The 19,695-nt window shown below is 40.1% G+C and overlaps 1 long non-coding RNA gene across 3 annotated transcripts in view; it reads right to left on the bottom strand.

Moving 5' to 3' along the window:
• LOC135022295 (uncharacterized) overlaps positions 1–11,956 on the bottom strand; it is a 124,725-nt gene extending 112,769 nt beyond the window's left edge. For 2 of the 3 annotated variants that reach the window (XR_010219453.1, XR_010219441.1), the window contains exon 1: positions 11,722–11,956. This is a non-coding gene — a long non-coding RNA (uncharacterized LOC135022295). Of the gene's footprint in view, positions 1–11,516 lie in introns of all 3 variants that reach the window. The other variant, XR_010219447.1, reaches the window with a different exon arrangement.
• Between the last annotated feature and the right edge of the window lie 7,739 nt (positions 11,957–19,695).

Raw genomic sequence — 19,695 nt, 5'->3', positions numbered from 1 at the left:
GTACAGAATTATGCATTATTAATTAATATCTTATAGGTATGGAAATATGTATTTTTAATCAACATCTCATTGTGGTCTAACAGGCGTTTACTAAATATGTATGTACGTGTTTTAAACTGTCTTTCAATGGATTAATTAAATAATAAAAATACATAGTAGCAATAGGATCAATGCATGTCGCTACATTGCTGGTTTTGTTCAGAATAAAAATATGTGGAAAGGGTTAACTTTAATCTGTTTACTTTGGTAACCAATGAGGAGTTAGAAGCGGGTACAAATAGAGACTGCAATCACCATCAGGCATACCTCTGATGAAACCGCCCACTTTGGAGGCGGAGAAACGCGTCAGTTGACCTGTTACGACTGTGGAACGCAGGTGGACCGCAACCGGAAGCCGGAAGCACCGAACCCGGAAGCCGCGGATCGCGGCATCACAGCGTCCCCTGCCATCCAGGACCTGCATGCACGAATCCCCGTCTCCGCTCCTGTCCAGGCTCAGTGCTGCAAGATAGCACACTACAGCAAGTATTGCTCAGGAGAACCGCCACAGTGCGGACAGCCATTCAAACAGTGAGTGAACCAAATAAGTTCTATCTATAGGAGACAGCTGCGGGATTGGCACGTTTAACATTCAACCATACCATCGAACATTACATCCACCAGCCTTTCTTGGTGAAGATTTAACAGGCTTTATTCAATACTACATAGCCTCCTTTCCGCAAAGTGCAATTTGAACATATTATGCACTAACCCTAATTGCAACTAACAACAAGCTTTTGCATGCAAGAGAACTAACTCATATTAGGGTGGGTACCTAAATATTTACAAGTCCTGAGGCCCTGGACACAGTCATTATTATTTTTAATCATTGTATTAATCTGTCTTGTAATTTTATGCATCTTTTTATTTAAATGTGCATATGTATTGCTAATGGCATTATAGCCACTTAATGTCTATTTGTGGAAATTTTTTTTTACCATTAAACAAAGTTTTTTACTTACAAAACCAGCAGCTGTTGATTCACGATCCCCTTTGAGCGCCCACATTACCCTCTTTTTGTTTCTGTTCTGTACGGTGGACACCCAGGTCCACCTTTGTGGGAAGCTAGAAAAGTGATATATATATATTATATAAAGAAATTCTTTTTTATATATAAAGAATTGATATAATAGTATTTACTCAATTTCTAAGTTAAATACATGTTTAATCAGCGCCCACTGTTGTCTTCGGACTTCCCCCCTCTTCGATTTGAGAGATATACTAGAAATCTTCTGCAGCAGGATAAGCCCCTGTTTTCAGATACATATATCAGTCTCCTAATGACAGGAGCTGTCTAACTTATTAACCAGGTGCATTCATGGTGCAGACTTTGAACCTACAGTCTCTTATATGACTCCAGATTTAAACTTATGTCACAATTTGGTCATTGGGCCTCTAATAAGACTGTTTAACCATGGACTGCTAACCTTACGCATATCTTCGCCCAAAAAATCTTGCTAGCTCCACTATCAATATTAATTTTCTTCCTTTCTCCTTTTTTCCTCTTTTTTTTTTTTCTCTTCTCCTTTCCTTATTCTAAACGTGCTCTCTCATCCGGTTGGACAGCAGAAGCACATTTTCTTGCTTGGTAAGAGTACTCACTCATTCAGTAAAGATTACTGCCATACTCCACAGGATAAGCCCAATCTCATCCGATCTTGGAAGCCAATCTCTGGTAGGCCTGGTAAGTAATTGATGGGGAGACCCACAATGAATACCAGCTGCAGTAAACCTATATGCTGAACAGCAGAAGGAAACTACCCACCTACCATCTATTTTCTATCTAATTTTCAGTGTCTACCTGGACATTCTATTAAAGACTGTCTTAATAGAAATACGAGGGATATGTGATATGGACCTGTTTTAGGTATTACGAACCCCCACAACAAAGGGGATACCAGATACTTATAGCCCCCTTCTATAAGGGGCATTGTGAGATATAGGCTTTGTGATATGGACCTGTTTTAGGTATTACGAACCCCTACAACAAAGGGGATACCAGATACTAATAGTCCCCCTTCTATAAGGGGCATTGTGAGCTATAGGCTTTGTAACCAATGTCTATTTGATGGTCAGACTTTAAGGAGGTACTAATCCTTTGAATTAAAAAGCCTTGTGGTAACACCACTGTCTCAACGTAGAGCAGCAGGTGCTTAAGTACCAATATAGGCAACATTTTTACTCACTGAGATCTATGACCTATACCTTTGAGAGTGACAATATTAATGAATTACTTGCAACTATAGAGACCGCTGAATAAAGAACCCTGTGGGGATAATTAACCTGTCTTGAGATATTAAGTATAGAAAGAGTCATTCGAATAATTATTTATTAAGTCAAATATTTTAACCTAGGCAGTTATTCACTACCAATGATAACTCCGATTATGTGGTTTTAATTATGCAAAATAAATTGGTAATTTGCAAATGTACATAAAACAACCCGCTGAAGTAGTGTGCTGTTAATCTCATTATTTTAATATTGAATTAAAAGTTAAGTTTTACTGTCTGACTACAATCATAAGAGTACCCCAACACAGAGTCTTTATTTTTTCTTTTTCCTTTTCACTAGAAGTCTCGCCAGAAAAAGATATTTTGCATCCAAATCTCTCAAGATACATCAGGAATTGGGTCACGTAATTGTGCTTGATGACTACGATAGGGAGTTGAGATTCTAGAATCCCTAGCCACTGAAAGTAATTTGACACTTACTATGGTCCAACTTTTTAACCCTGAGAACAGACGTCAATTTAAAAATAAGTCAAACTTTTTTCCAACCAATTCCATAAGTATGCCTATAGACATCTTCTATAAGAAAACACTTGAACAGTTCAATACATTATGTATTAAGGAAAAGAAGAAATTCAAATACAGGAATAATCTGTCTATACAGGAAAGGAGAGCTCTTAAACAGTTGAGCTATGACCACACTGTGGTCATCAAGCCGGCTGACAAAGGGGGGATATTTCTGCAAAATACAGATGATTACCTAACAGAAGCATACCGTCAATTGAAAGATACTGCAACATACCATAAATTAGATAATAATCCCCTGGAGCTTTATTCTTGGGAGTTGAGATTACTTGTGGAGAAAGCCTTTAAGGAAGGTGTAATATCCAGGGAGGAATCAGCATATCTAATACCTTCACACCCTATTACTCCCACTTATTATCATTTACCCAAAATTCACAAATCACTCACTGCACCTCCTGGGAGACCTATTATTTCAGGAGTCAAGTCTTTAACTGCTAATCTTTTACATTTTGTTGATTTTTTTCTACAACCTTATGCAGCTTCACAACATTCGCATATTAAAGATACTACTACTTTCTTGAGTGAAATCTCCAAAATTGAATGAAAGGAATCATATTGGTTTATTACATGTGACGTTCAGGCGCTCTATTCTAATATTACCCACAATAAGGGACTCTGGGCAGTGGAGGAATGCCTAGAGGTCTCAGATGCTATGCCAGTGAACCTGCGTAAATTTATTATAGATTCCATTTCTTTTATTTTGTCACATAATTATTTTTTATTTGATCACTTATTATTTACAGACACTCGGGACGGCCATGGGTACTAGGTTCGCCCCAAGTTTCGCCAACATCTATATGGGTGCATTCGAGGACGTACTCATATGGGTGCGGGACTTGGGTATGGAACCTTATTTTCTATGGCCGTTATATAGATGATTTGTTTTTTTATTTTTGATGGTGATGGTGATATGTCATTTTTATCCCACTTTTCTACACTTTAAATGAGAATAATTTTAATTTATCCTTCACTTGCACTATGGAAAAGAGTTCTTTTTCCTTTTCACTAGAAGTCTCGCCAGAAAAAGATATTTTGCATCCAAATCTCTCAAGATACATCAGGAATTGGGTCACGTAATTGTGCTTGATGACTATGACAGGGAGTTGAGATTCTAGAATCCCTAGCCACTGAAAGTAATTTGACACTTACTATTGTCCAACTTTTTAACCCTGAAAGGTCCATTGAGAACAGACGTCAATTTAAAAATAAGTCAAACTTTTTTCCAACCAATTCCATAAGTATGCCTATAGACATCTTCTATAAGAAAACACTTGAACAGTTCAATACATTATGTATTAAGGAAAAGAAGAAATTCAAATACAGGAATAATCTGTCTATACAGGAAAGGAGAGCTCTTAAACAGTTGAGCTATGACCACACTGTGGTCATCAAGCCAGCTGACAAAGGGGGGATATTTCTGCAAAATACAGATGATTACCTAACAGAAGCATACCGTCAATTGAAAGATATTTTTTATTTGATCACTTATTATTTACAGACACTCGGGACGGCCATGGGTACTAGGTTCGCCCCAAGTTTCGCCAACATCTATATGGGCGCATTCGAGGACGTACTCATATGGGGGCGGGACTTGGGTATGGAACCTTATTTTCTATGGCCGTTATATAGATGATTTGTTTTTTTATTTTTGATGGTGATGGTGATATGTCATTTTTATCCCACTTTTCTACACTTTTAAATGAGAATAATTTTAATTTATCCTTCACTTGCACTATGGAAAAGAGTTCTTTTTCCTTTTCACTAGAAGTCTCGCCAGAAAAAGATATTTTGCATCCAAATCTCTCAAGATACATCAGGAATTGGGTCACGTAATTGTGCTTGATGACTACGACAGGGAGTTGAGATTCTAGAATCCCTAGCCACTGAAAGTAATTTGACACTTACTATTGTCCAACTTTTTAACCCTGAAAGGTCCATTGAGAACAGACGTCAATTTAAAAATAAGTCAAACTTTTTTCCAACCAATTCCATAAGTATGCCTATAGACATCTTCTATAAGAAAACACTTGAACAGTTCAATACATTATGTATTAAGGAAAAGAAGAAATTCAAATACAGGAATAATCTGTCTATACAGGAAAGGAGAGCTCTTAAACAGTTGAGCTATGACCACACTGTGGTCATCAAGCCGGCTGACAAAGGGGGGATATTTCTGCAAAATACAGATGATTACCTAACAGAAGCATACCGTCAATTGAAAGATACTGCAACATACCATAAATTAGATAATAATCCCCTGGAGCTTTATTCTTGGGAGTTGAGATTACTTGTGGAGAAAGCCTTTAAGGAAGGTGTAATATCCAGGGAGGAATCAGCATATCTAATACCTTCACACCCTATTACTCCCACTTATTATCATTTACCCAAAATTCACAAATCACTCACTGCACCTCCTGGGAGACCTATTATTTCAGGAGTCAAGTCTTTAACTGCTAATCTTTTACATTTTGTTGATTTTTTTCTACAACCTTATGCAGCTTCACAACATTCGCATATTAAAGATACTACTACTTTCTTGAGTGAAATCTCCAAAATTGAATGAAAGGAATCATATTGGTTTATTACATGTGACGTTCAGGCGCTCTATTCTAATATTACCCACAATAAGGGACTCTGGGCAGTGGAGGAATGCCTAGAGGTCTCGGATGCTATGCCAGTGAACCTGCGTAAATTTATTATAGATTCCATTTCTTTTATTTTGTCACATAATTATTTTTTATTTGATCACTTATTATTTACAGACACTCGGGACGGCCATGGGTACTAGGTTCGCCCCAAGTTTCGCCAACATCTATATGGGTGCATTCGAGGACGTACTCATATGGGGGCGGGACTTGGGTATGGAACCTTATTTTCTATGGCCGTTATATAGATGATTTGTTTTTTTATTTTTGATGGTGATGGTGATATGTCATTTTTATCCCACTTTTCTACACTTTAAATGAGAATAATTTTAATTTATCCTTCACTTGCACTATGGAAAAGAGTTCTTTTTCCTTTTCACTAGAAGTCTCGCCAGAAAAAGATATTTTGCATCCAAATCTCTCAAGATACATCAGGAATTGGGTCACGTAATTGTGCTTGATGACTACGACAGGGAGTTGAGATTCTAGAATCCCTAGCCACTGAAAGTAATTTGACACTTACTATTGTCCAACTTTTTAACCCTGAAAGGTCCATTGAGAACAGACGTCAATTTAAAAATAAGTCAAACTTTTTTCCAACCAATTCCATAAGTATGCCTATAGACATCTTCTATAAGAAAACACTTGAACAGTTCAATACATTATGTATTAAGGAAAAGAAGAAATTCAAATACAGGAATAATCTGTCTATTCAGGAAAGGAGAGCTCTTAAACAGTTGAGCTATGACCACACTGTGGTCATCAAGCCAGCTGACAAAGGGGGGATATTTCTGCAAAATACAGATGATTACCTAACAGAAGCATACCGTCAATTGAAAGATATTTTTTATTTGATCACTTATTATTTACAGACACTCGGGACGGCCATGGGTACTAGGTTCGCCCCAAGTTTCGCCAACATCTATATGGGCGCATTCGAGGACGTACTCATATGGGGGCGGGACTTGGGTATGGAACCTTATTTTCTATGGCCGTTATATAGATGATTTGTTTTTTTATTTTTGATGGTGATGGTGATATGTCATTTTTATCCCACTTTTCTACACTTTTAAATGAGAATAATTTTAATTTATCCTTCACTTGCACTATGGAAAAGAGTTATTTTTCCTTTTCACTAGAAGTCTCGCCAGAAAAAGATATTTTGCATCCAAATCTCTCAAGATACATCAGGAATTGGGTCACGTAATTGTGCTTGATGACTACGACAGGGAGTTGAGATTCTAGAATCCCTTGCCACTGAAAGTAATTTGACACTTACTATTGTCCAACTTTTTAACCCTGAAAGGTCCATTGAGAACAGACGTCAATTTAAAAATAAGTCAAACTTTTTTCCAACCAATTCCATAAGTATGCCTATAGACATCTTCTATAAGAAAACACTTGAACAGTTCAATACATTATGTATTAAGGAAAAGAAGAAATTCAAATACAGGAATAATCTGTCTATACAGGAAAGGAGAGCTCTTAAACAGTTGAGCTATGACCACACTGTGGTCATCAAGCCAGCTGACAAAGGGGGGATATTTCTGCAAAATACAGATGATTACCTAACAGAAGCATACCGTCAATTGAAAGATATTTTTTATTTGATCACTTATTATTTACAGACACTCGGGACGGCCATGGGTACTAGGTTCGCCCCAAGTTTCGCCAACATCTATATGGGCGCATTCGAGGACGTACTCATATGGGGGCGGGACTTGGGTATGGAACCTTATTTTCTATGGCCGTTATATAGATGATTTGTTTTTTTATTTTTGATGGTGATGGTGATATGTCATTTTTATCCCACTTTTCTACACTTTTAAATGAGAATAATTTTAATTTATCCTTCACTTGCACTATGGAAAAGAGTTCTGTTTCCTTTCTGGATATTTCCCACTCGATAGAGGAGAACCAGATCATCACACATACCTTCAGAAAAGAAGTGGATAATTACAGTTTTCTACATTACAATAGTTCCCATTATCGACCCTGGGTACAAAGTATTCCCAGGGGACAATTAAGGTGTTTACATAGAAACTGTTCTAATCCTGATACTCTTGATGAACAAGCTACGGAAATGTCAGCATTTATAAACAAAGGTTATCCTAATGATCTATTAATGTCAGCATTTACAGAAACTAAAAAGATAGAAAGAAGTAATCTCCTAGTGTACAAAGAAAAAAGAAAAAGGATGATTTGGATACACTCTCCTTTATCTCTAAATATAATACTTCATCAAGACAAATAAAAAATATTAATAGGAATAATTATCCTATTCTACAGACCGATCCTCTTCTGAAAACCAACATACCTAATAATCCAGTGTTGACCTTTAAAAAGTCAGAAAATCTTAAGCATTGGTCAACACCAAGTTTTTTCTCAGATACAAGAAAGAAAGGTAATGTTACCCATGATTCTCCATCTATTGGAATATCCTCAAATTGGTTACAATGTAATATCAAGGGCTGTTTTAGATGTGGATCTAAATCTTGCATCATCTGTTCATTTATTAATAATGATACACATCGTTTTATTCCTCTAATATTGACGAACAGTTTGAGATAAAATCGTACATTAATTGCAAGACCACCTTCGTGATCTACGCTCTTCAGTGTAGTTCCGATCTCACATATGTGGGGAGAACGACAAGATGTTTAAAGACACGATTTCTGGAGTACAGGTGAAATGTTCTCAAGAAATCATATGTCAATGGAATCTCTAAACACTTCACTGACTATCATGCAGGAAATCCAAAAAGTTTAATTCTGACAGGTATAGAATGGGTGAAGCCCACTGCAAGAGGGGCAATAGATATAGCAAACTTTGCTTACGTGAAAATTATTGGATCCATAGATTGAGGATCCTCATTCCCGTGGGACTTAATGGGGGAGATTCAAATGTTTAAAAGTCAGTTGGGAGTCTGTTTTTCCTATCTAATAGACAGGAAAAAACAGACACCCAACTGACTTTTCAAACATTTGAATCTCCCCCAATTAATTAATTGAGATTGATCCATAATGTTCCTATCCCTCCCCCCTCCCTTCTTTTTCCCCTCCTCTCCCGCCTCTCTGTATAGGTGAGTTCTATCAGCCGTTGTCCCTGTAAAATAATTCTTAGTGTATATACTGCAAGTCTATTGTGGCGGCTTTCCTCCCTATATCTCTATCAAATATGGGTTCAGCTATATTAATATATCTCTATGAAATACATTATTTTACCAGTGTAAATTATGTATATCTATATAGAAACAGGAGTATGGAATATATTTACTATAGTAACATTTGGGTAACGGTCTGCTGACGGTTTTCATTTAAATATTATTTTGAATTTGATTATTGTATGTTTTTTAGTCTCTTAGTTTGGTTTCCATGCTTCATGAAAATTCAAGTAAAATGTAACACTTTTGCTATAGATTCTGGGTGTGGAATATCAATAGAATTTATTTATATATATACGAAACATAACTCTAAATTTTTGACATGTGTATATATATATATATATATATATATATAAAGGTATCTCTGGGGATCGTAATGTCCTTGAAACTAAATTATGTCAGCCATATTTTCCTCATCTCGATTAATTAATGTGGTCTTTGCTCTAATGGGATTATGTATTAATTAATTGAACATATATTACGTATAGTTTAATGTTTAAATATATAGATTATTGAATTAAAATACATAGTTTAGAGTTTTTACAATAATAATTTTATTTATGCATATGTTTATTTTGTATACCTGATAGTTTAATAACAATCAAAATTGATAACTTGATATAGGATCTAAAACAGGTGTAAGAAATCTATTTTATAAAAAGTCTCTCAGGAGCAGGGAAAGCATTACTTATTGAGAAAGTCACCGGAAGTGACTAAACACGTTTAGGACTCCCTGCTATCAGATATACAATTGAGGTTTCCACAGGCTGCTGTTAGTGGTAATTGTGTCCAGCGATGGCATTTCAATTCAGTCTACCGCCTTGCCACTCTGACCTCCCCTGTTGCCACGATCAGCTGGAATCAGCTGCTTAACATCACGGCTGGAGTAACCCGTGTCTGGGTAGTTCCCAATTGCTTGACAACGACAGAGCCAGCTGCCGCAGTGCTGCTGCACATATCATCCAAAACCCGAGGATGCTTGGGTATATCATCTCCTCATACCGCAAACGGATCCCAGACAGCAGGGATAGAGTGAGTAAGCAGCTCCGCAACAGGACTCACCATTTGTTTGAACCACATGTGCACTAATTTTAAATCTAATTCGGAGAGGTATTGCTCTCTATGAACAGTTGCCTGTATATACCTCAATATATAGTGATTTCAATAGTTACTTTTCAATCACCACATGACTATTCTGAGTCTGACCGTATTTCAACAGGAGAGATACAAAGTCCTATATTGAACTTGAATTGTAACACATTTGGCTACATTAGTAACCACGACTGCTGCTATTTCAACATATGTATCCATCATCTTGTTAGAAGTACTGTCTAGTGAGATTAATTTGTTATTTCATATGTATTTTTTAAGTGGAAAATAAATCTGTTTTATTAGAACTACCGGCAATTTTGATCCTTTAATTTATTGTTTTTTAGCGCGGCCCTTTCTCCATAAATCTATAAAACCATTAGATGATACCGCTAAATACAGCTTTTACAGTATATGTGTGACACTCTCCGCGGTAAGTATCATGGAAGCCTGAATGGAATATATCTACAGTATCAATGTCAGCTCACAACACAATGCAATTCAACGTAGATTACTCGCAGACATTAGCTTTACAATTTATTTGAAAAAATGTATTTAACTGGATCGTTTCAATGAAGCTCTCTTTTTTGCTGTGAACTCAAGAAAAAGTTTCACATTTGAAAACTATGAACAGACCATGCACATCTACTTAGCAGAAAAGTACATTTCAACATTGAACAACTTATCACACTAAATTGCAAAGCAGAAACAGTTACATTTAAGTAAGTCAGCAGTTGGGGCCCCCATATTACCACTGCTGGTTATATATTGCTATACTGTATATAAAGTTTTGAGTGCACTTAAAAGGTCTATTTTCTGAGTTTGCGGTAAGTTGTGACATGAATAGAACAAATGAGTGATTAAGGACTATTGACTACAACTAGTTCTGTTTATCCAAGCAGTTTTGTAGATTGTCCCTTTCTGTAGATAGTCAGTTACAATGTAACAATCCTCCTTAACTTAAGCAGCAACCATAACACTTATTGATTTTATTGTCTTGCTGACTACTTCATGCAGGATCTCAACTTTATAAACTCCTGGCGATAGCCCATTGAACATTAAAATGATGGCTTCATAACTTTAAAGGTGGGTACACACTAGGCGACGTGCTCTATGAGCGACGTAGCCTAGTGTTTCACCTCCTGGGCCAGGGCAGTTGGCAGACAGGCATACACACTGAGCGATATGATGTTCCTATCCCACAGTGATGTCACACAGCGGCCGGACGAGAGGCCAAATTGAGCTGCCTGCATGACCAACGGCGAGGGTCATTACTGACCGGCAGGGCCGTGCATTGCTGGTCGGTGGCGGCATACACTCTTGCCAAGAAAGTGAGTGACATTGATCAGGAAGGGTGAAAATGAGCGCCGTCGCTCATTTTTACGGCAAGTGTGTATGCACCGTATTCCCTTAAAGAAAGCTGTCACTGACATCTATGCCTCTCTAGGCAGTAGCCTTTGGTAACTGGGTCACTAGATCTGGTTGTGCCTTTAATCATTAGTCTACCAGTCAGTTACTGGTAATCAGCTGCACTTTGCTGAGTGAACTGTCCACTTCAAAAAGCTGGATGCTAATTCAAGCTGTAATTATGTATATTACTTAAACAGCTGACAGGGTCTAAGTTGCTCATGCCTGCAGCATCCTGTCACTTATGCAAAGTAGAAGTTTCTGTATTAACTATATTTCCTCCTATATTTGGTGAATGAAGTTAATTAATGCTGCAGCTGTGATGAGTGCTCTAATGTTAGCTTATGCAGTGTCACTTACTACACTCATATAATGATCTGCTTAGCTGTCTGGCTGCACTGCAAAGGGCTCTCTGTCTCTGCACTGCCCCTGTTGAGCACCACCTCCTTCACACAACCACTGGAATCCAGGGAGACACACGTGATGTGGGCGTGATGACCAAGCTGCTGATTCACTGGGATGGGATGCTGGGACCTCAGAAAGCACCCAGTAACATGCAACACACCTCTCTCCTCTCTCTCTGTTCCCAAGATGGCCACTCACGGCTAATATCCAGGGAAGAGCTGCCTCAGCACTCCCTGCTACATCCTCTCACCTAAGCTTAAGTGCTTAAACTGCTGCTCACTTTCAACTGTCACACTGTCCCACTTGAAATCGGTCATGTGATGTGCACCTGATCTCCTGAGCAGCTGCAGAGGGTGTTGGGAATTGTGGTTTGTCTGTGTAATGACATACTGTACTTCACATATCCTCCAACATGACCCATTCCATTAGGTACAAAATGCTCTGTTCCTTGATTTCCTTGCCAGTGGCAGTTGCAGAGATGAGGCTGCAGCACAGTCCAAAATTCAATTAGGGGAGCCACACCAACTGCCAATAAGTCCCGGCAGGTAAGGTTTGGCAGTTTGTGGTGGCAGTTGGTCTGGCTCCCCTATCTGGATTTTGGACTAAGCTACAGCCCCACCTCTGGAGCCACCACTGGATAGGGGTCAGGTCTGTGTAATTGTCTGTTCCTGGAGGGGGCACTAGTGGGTCAGTCGTGGTACAATGGAGGAATTGAGGAGGCCGTAGTAAGTTCCTGCGTATGTGCACAATGATGTTTATTAAATACACACAGCAATATAATGATTACTGGAACAGGAATAACAATACAGAATTTTCTCAGCATTGAAGCTGACATTGGTTTTAAGTACAGTCACGAAGTATGAGATGATCTGGAAACCAGCGGTGATTGGAGAACAGTAATGACCGGCCTGGGAGCCGAAGGCAATCAATAATGGTCGGCCTGGGAGCCGATGTGAAGCAGAGTCTATGGGGGTCATTCTGAGTTGATCGCTAGCTAAAAATGTTCGCTGCGCAGCGATAATGCAAAAAAAGGCACTTCTGCGCATGCATATGCGGCGCAATGTGCACGCATGACGTACTTTCACAATGGCCGATGTAGTTTCACACAAGGTCTAGCAAAGCTTTTAAGTCGCACTGCTGGCCGCAGAGTGATTGACAGTGAGAGCGCGTTTCTGGGTGTCAACTGACCGTTTTCTGGGTGTGTTCAGAAAAATGCAGGCGTGGCTGGGCGAACGCAAGGCGTGTTTGTGATGTCAAAACAGGGACTAAACAGTCTGAAGTGATCGCAAGCACTGAGTAGGTCTGAAGCTACTCTGAAACTACACAATTTTTTTTTCACAGCCACTCTGTGATCCTTTCGTTCACACTTCTGCCAACCTAAAATACACTCCTAGTGGGAGGCGGCATAGTGTTTGCACGGCTGATAAAAACTGCTAGCAAGCGATCAACTCGGAATGATCCCCTATATCCTGAGAATAAATAATGACACAGAGGGTCGGCCTGGAAACCGATGGGAGAATGTGATGGAACAACACAGGCAATAAATAACTTTTGGTATTCAGTCTGGAAACCGTTAACTTGCAAATAATGATGATCGGCCTGGGAGCCGATGGCAACTGAGATCAGTACTCTGGAGGCAAGTAATACTAATGGTATAATAACAGTCACAGGTAATGAACTGGTCTGGGAACCAATGTAATTAGCAAACTGCGATGATCGGCCTGAAAGCCGATGGTGGCCATCGATGGCTGGCTTGGAAGCCAATGCTAACAGGATCAATATACAGTAGGTAGGTAATGCAACCGATGGTAGTAAATACAGGCAATAAGTAACTCCGGTAATCAGTCTGGAAACCGAAAGCAATAGATTCACACAGTCAGAATATATGCACAAAGTCCACAGAGCCAAGAAAGGCTATAGCAGGAGACAGTTGATAATATACACGCTGGTTGTTTAAGTGCTGGATGCAATAGCACAGCGCTGAATGCAGATTAACAACACACAGGAGAGAATGATGAGGCAGCACCTGGAGAGAGTCTCTTACTGCATGTAGAAGTGTAAGCTGACTGTGGAAGGAGTTGTAGCAGAGCTGGATGGCTGAAGCCTGTAGTTCCACTGAGACACTGAAGCTAGGAAGTTACTGGAGACTGCTGGTGACTGGAGCTGAATGCAGATGGAACTATACCAAACTGGATGGCTGATGCCTGTAGTTCCACGGAGCTAATACACAGGGGAATCTATGAAGACAGGAGACTAGAGCCAGGAGACGCTTGTTCACAGGATGTGACGCGTTGTTCAAGCAATGATACTGAGCAGGAACTCTGAGTATATACCCCCTGGCCAGCAGGGATTGGAGAATCAAGTCACGTGAGCGCACCAATGCTCAGGAGTGGATAGCACCAAGTCAGCTGACTGCAGGTGTCATGGCAGCACCCATACTGTGGAGATGATGGAATACATCAGGGTACACGCTGTATGGCAAGTGCGGTACACACTGGAGAGAGTCTCTGCACATTGCAGGCAATCATGGAACATGCTGCCAGGCTGAGCATGTGACCTCCGGGGGCCAGAACATCAGAGCACTGGTAAGTGACATGATACAAAATGCAGATTCCTTACAACAAGAAGTCCAGGAACAGAGCATTTTGTACCCAATTGAATGGGTCATGTTGGAGGGTACACTGCACACATGTGCTGCAGTGACATAGTGGGGTATTACATGTGCAGCAACCTTAATGATTTTTGTCCACCATTGCAAATAGGCAATGCTCTATGCTTGAAACTGTCACTATCCTCACAGCAACAGTTCAAGATGCAGTGTCCACAATTATTCATCCTGTACCCTTGATAATGGTGCTCATTTAGAGATGCTATTATATGTTTGTTGTTGCATGTCCCTTTTGTCTTGTAATCACTCCACTATCACTGCCCCTTTTGTAAACTCTCCAGAAGGATACTCAAAACAACATTGATATACAGGAAATTGATTTCATGACAAAATAATGTAATGGACCCATTGAATGAATTAAGAAAGTACGCCCACAATACAGGGCCGGATTAAGGGGGAGGGTAACAGAGGCAGTCACCCTACGGCGTCCACACAGTGTCAGTCTGACTCTGCAATTGGTTAGAACAGACGGGGTTCTACGTTCTACATGCATAAACTGTATACAGAGCAGAAAGGCCCCCTAGTCCCCTCCTGAATGTCGCATGACACATCACTTCTGTGTTGCTGATAAGGGGACTTGGGAGCCACTGCTCTTCCCTGTATGCAGTCTATTCATGCAGAGCCAGTGAGTACTTAGTGGAGACAGAGCGAAAGGGGGTGCACTGTGCAGCATACAGGGGAGTGCTGTGGCCATATTGGGGGGCAAAGCAATGGGCCAAATTATTGAGAGCCGCACACCTTAGTTGCTACGGAGGCACCCACAAACCTTTAAAAGCCCTGCCCCACTTACAGTCTCCTCCTATCAATTTAACACGACCACTATGAACTTCTCTTTTTCTTCTCTCATTCATAATTGGTATATTGTAGATTGAAATCATGGAAATCATTTTTGGAAATATATTGGTAAAATTATTATGTTACTGCACTTTATGGATTTAAGGGGTAATTCAGAGTTGATCGCAGCAGCAAATTTGTTAGCAGTTGGGCAAAACCATGTGCACTGTAGGGGTGTCAGACATAACATGTACACAATTGCAGTGTAAAAATAAAGCAGCCAGTATTTACCCTGCAGAGAAACAAAATAACCCACCCAAATCTAACTCTGTCTGCACATGTTATATCTGCCCCCCCTGCAGTGCACATGGGGGTCACTCTGAGTTGATCGCACGCTGCAACTTTTTGCAGACCGTGCAATCAACTAGATGCCACCTATGGGGGAGTGTATTTTTGCATAGTAAGGCTGCGATCACTTGTGCAGCCCTGCTATGTAAAAAAGTTTTGTGTAGAACAAGACCAGGGTAAGAGTTACTTACCCTGTGTGATTAATCCAGCATTGCAGGTCCCATAATTGACGTCAGACATCCGCCCTCCAAATGCCTGGACACGCCTGAGTTCACTGCACCACTCCCAGAAAACGGTCAGTTGACACCCACAAACGTCCTCTTCCTGTCAATCTCCTTGCGATCGGCTGTGCGAATGGATTCTTCGTTAAATCCATCGCTCAGCAACGATCCATTTTTTAGCCGTACGATGCGTACGCATGCGCAGTAGTAACCTGTTTGCTGCACTGTGAAAAACGTCAGCGAGCGATCAACTTGGAATGACCCCAATGGTTTTGCCCAACTGCTAACAAATTTGCTGCTGCTATCAACTCTGAATTACCCCCTTAATCTGAATTGATAATTTGCATACATTTAGTTAAGTATGAACTGAAGTAATTATTTTCCTGCATGACAAATGCACCAATGCTAACTATTGATGGCTAAAACTCTTTTTTCAATGTCACAATTTGTGGAACTTGAGGAGAATTTAAGGTCTCGTACTAATCTTTGAGTCACCAGTAGGAATGTTGATAAGTAATTACATATATCACCATAAGTGTATTGATAAGTAACGCTGTCAAAGCTAGGGAGGCCAATCCCGGGATCGGGATCTGCGGGATCCCGGGATCTGGGCCAAAAAATGCCGGGATTTGAATCCCGGGATTGGAGCCTCCAATCCCGGGATTCACGGGATTACATTGCGCATGTGCGGGAGGGTGGGTGTAAGTAATACTGCTTACTATTAGGCAGGCGGCAGCCATGGACACACGCTGAACGCAGCGGCACTTCAAATGTAGCGCCGGCCGCCAGCCAATCAGAGTTGGCGGACCGGCAGCCAATCAGGGAAGCTACCGCAGCAGCGGATGCTAATCAGGAGAGACTAATGCGGCCGCTTCCCTGATTGGCTGCTGGTCCTCCAGCTCTGGTTGGCTGGTGGCAAGCGCTTCAATTGAAATGCCGCTGCGTTCAGTGTGTCCATGGCTGCTGCCCACCTAATAGTAAGTAGTATTACTTACACCCACCCTCCCTCCATGCAGTGGTCTCTAACAGCCTCCCTCCTGCGCCGCTACCTACACCAACCCTCCCTCCCATGCCACTACCTACACCCTCTCTCTCGTACCACTACCTACACCCTCCCTCCCTTTCGCGCCGCTACCTACACCAACCCTCCCGCGCCGCCACCTACACCAACCCTCCCACACTGTCACCTACACCCTCCCTCCAGCGCTGCTCCCTACACCCTTCTCCACTGCGCTTCACTGATCCCTACTGCAATCCCGGGATTGAGCGTTTTTCAATCCCAAATCCCGGGATTGAAAAAACGGCCTGGGATTGGCTTCCCTAGTCAAAACCATTTGTACTTTCTCAGACACCGAACTGATAAACTTATAACCACTACCCTTTATATTTCATTGTCACTAACTCAACCACAATAATAACTGATCATCTTTCCCAAATCAAGAATGAAAAAAGCTGCTAGAGAATTTGAGGGATATTTCTGAATGTATTGCTGAAACTGACATTATTTTTTCACGCTGTCATTGTGTAGTATTGTACTTGGAAAATGCCCATAAATATACAATCAAACTGTACATGAAAAGACAGAACATTGGGCCAACAGGGCAATTATTTCAATGGACATAACATATTGTAGTAAATCAGTTTATTTATATTACTTACTAATAGCATTATAGTATCTAAATTAATCATCCATGTTGACATCTGTATTAATTGAATCCATGAACTTTATACTTCCTGTGCTGACTTCTTTTCTTTTTGTTGACACATTACATTTAAATATAAAGTAATAAAACAACAGAGTGCTATTACAAAATAGATCATTATATGCTTGAGCAAAGGGGACATTTCTTTGCATGAATTTTGCTGAATAAAAACACTATTTGCAACTACAAAAAAAAGGGGAAAAAAGTTGTTACACTACTATCTTCTTCTTCCTAAAGGAAGTGCATGATTAATTGGAAGAAATAGCAATTTTGGTTCTTTAACCACTTATTTGGCTCTGTCACGTGGGATGACATTTCTCTGACATGGTTGCATTACCAAAAGACCTTGCCTTTTTGCTGTGTGCCCATTGTTATATATACTGTAATAAAGCAATTCTGCACAAGTGCAGAGCTGATTTCCTGCTGCTGGCCTGGCCCCTGCAGTGATGTAGCAGTCTCTGATACTACTGATTTTGACCCCCAGAATGATATGCAAATGGAACTCTGGAGCATATGTAAAAGACAGTATTATTATTATTATTATTATTATTATTTTCATCATCATCATCATTATTATCCTTTTTTTATATGGTGCCACAAGGGTCGACAGCACTTAACAAAGTGCATAAACAAATGAGCAAGAAAACAGTGACTTACAGTACAAGACAATATAGGACAATTACGCGGTATATAAACATTTCTGCATCTGCGGACAAGACACTGAAATAAGCCTCTGGATGGCAGAAACCAAGGGTTAGGTGCCATCATAGGGTGAATGGAGTAGAATATAGTATACATGTGGGGAGAGGGCCCTGCTCATGAGAGCTTACATTCTACAGTAAACTTGAAATCTACAATAGGGTAAAGAGGGGAACTCTGCATCAGAGATTAGCTTGGGGACTGATGATCATTCTCCCCTGCTCTTTGCATGAAGGGGAGGGAAATGGTAAGTTCTACTAAGGGGATCTATAACCACAGGGGGATCTGTAACCACACAGTGAAATTCTTTTACTATGGTAGGGGTGCATGGGAGAGCTTCAGAGACCTACTATACTGTATGAACACTAGGGATATGAAGACAATGCCACCAAGGACTCTATTTCTATTGTGGGTGGGAGTTAAATCCACTGTGGGATCTTTTTCCTTTTCTGAATCTATTTCCACTTGGGAGGTGGTCAGGTTTTTGTTACAATAGGGGCCTATGGACACTGGAGAAGGGATGGGGGCTTCGGCATATTCTTTTAAACTACTTAAATGCACATTCAAAAAGATGTGATTGACTTAACTAAATAAAAAAATTACAGTTAAGTGATTAAACAAAATGATCACCTGTTTTCTATATAAAGTAACTTTTGGGACCTGAGTATCACAGTGTGAACTTTTCATCTTGCTCTCGTGGTACAGAGCTTCTACCCAAATCTTAATGGGAGTCTTTGGGGTAATGTATTTGCCTTCTTTCAACGGGTTGACTCAGGGAACACCTTCCCAACTCATGGCATGCCTATTGTATTCATAATAATAATAATATTACTAAGGAACTGGAACTAGAGAAAGATTCTCAAAGTCCTCAGATTAAGGGCGGGATATAATGCCACCCAAGCTCAGCCAACGTGCGTGGATTCTGGCCAAACTTGGAAGCTTTTTAAAGGGGCAATCACTAACAAGGCATGGCTTTGCCTTGTAAGTGATTGCCACTTCCCGCATGTCGACCGAATCAGGCGGAATTACAAACTGCCCCCACTATTTGAGAGCATAAAAATCTGCACCAAGAAAAAAAGATGTTTATTGCCAGATTCTAAACCCCAAGGACAAGAAAAATGTGATTCTTTTTTTTATATCTAACAGCATTAAAAGCCACTGATCAATCTCACTCTGACTATCCTACACAGCGCTCGTTAAAAATAATCTATTGTTAGAATAGCACTTCTGAATCCTTCAGTAACAAAATCCATGCTTTAACTGCCTTTGTGTATGAATAAACCAATCTATATTAAGTTGTGCATACACTATACAATTATCTGGCAGACATGGATGGGAATAAATAACAATAAACTCTGGGGACACTGTATGTCATAATGGAGCTAAAACAGACAAAAACAATTTGCCTGAACGATGTTTTGGCCATTTTCCAGTGTTTGGGAGTAAATGGTCAATTGTTGTTTGTTCCCATCTATTACCAGATTTTCATTCCAACCAGCCAGATTGGACAGATGGTATGCCAGATAATTGTATAGTTGTCCGCCTTAAGTACTTCCCTTCTCTTGGAGACTGAAGCCATTTACTCATATCTATAAAGCTTCATACTTCAATGTGTTCATTTGGATTTCAATAAAGATGTAAGTGCTGTAAATGTACACATGAATAGAAGCTAATAATAAGACACATTGGGGGAGATTCAAATGTTTGAAAAGTCAGTTGGG

The sequence above is a fragment of the Pseudophryne corroboree genome, chromosome 2 (genome assembly GCF_028390025.1).
Source record: "Pseudophryne corroboree isolate aPseCor3 chromosome 2, aPseCor3.hap2, whole genome shotgun sequence".
In the NCBI taxonomy this organism is placed as follows: domain Eukaryota; kingdom Metazoa; phylum Chordata; class Amphibia; order Anura; family Myobatrachidae; genus Pseudophryne; species Pseudophryne corroboree.
The sequence above is the reverse complement of the archived record's forward strand: the minus strand, read 5'-3'. Positions and strand labels throughout refer to the sequence as shown.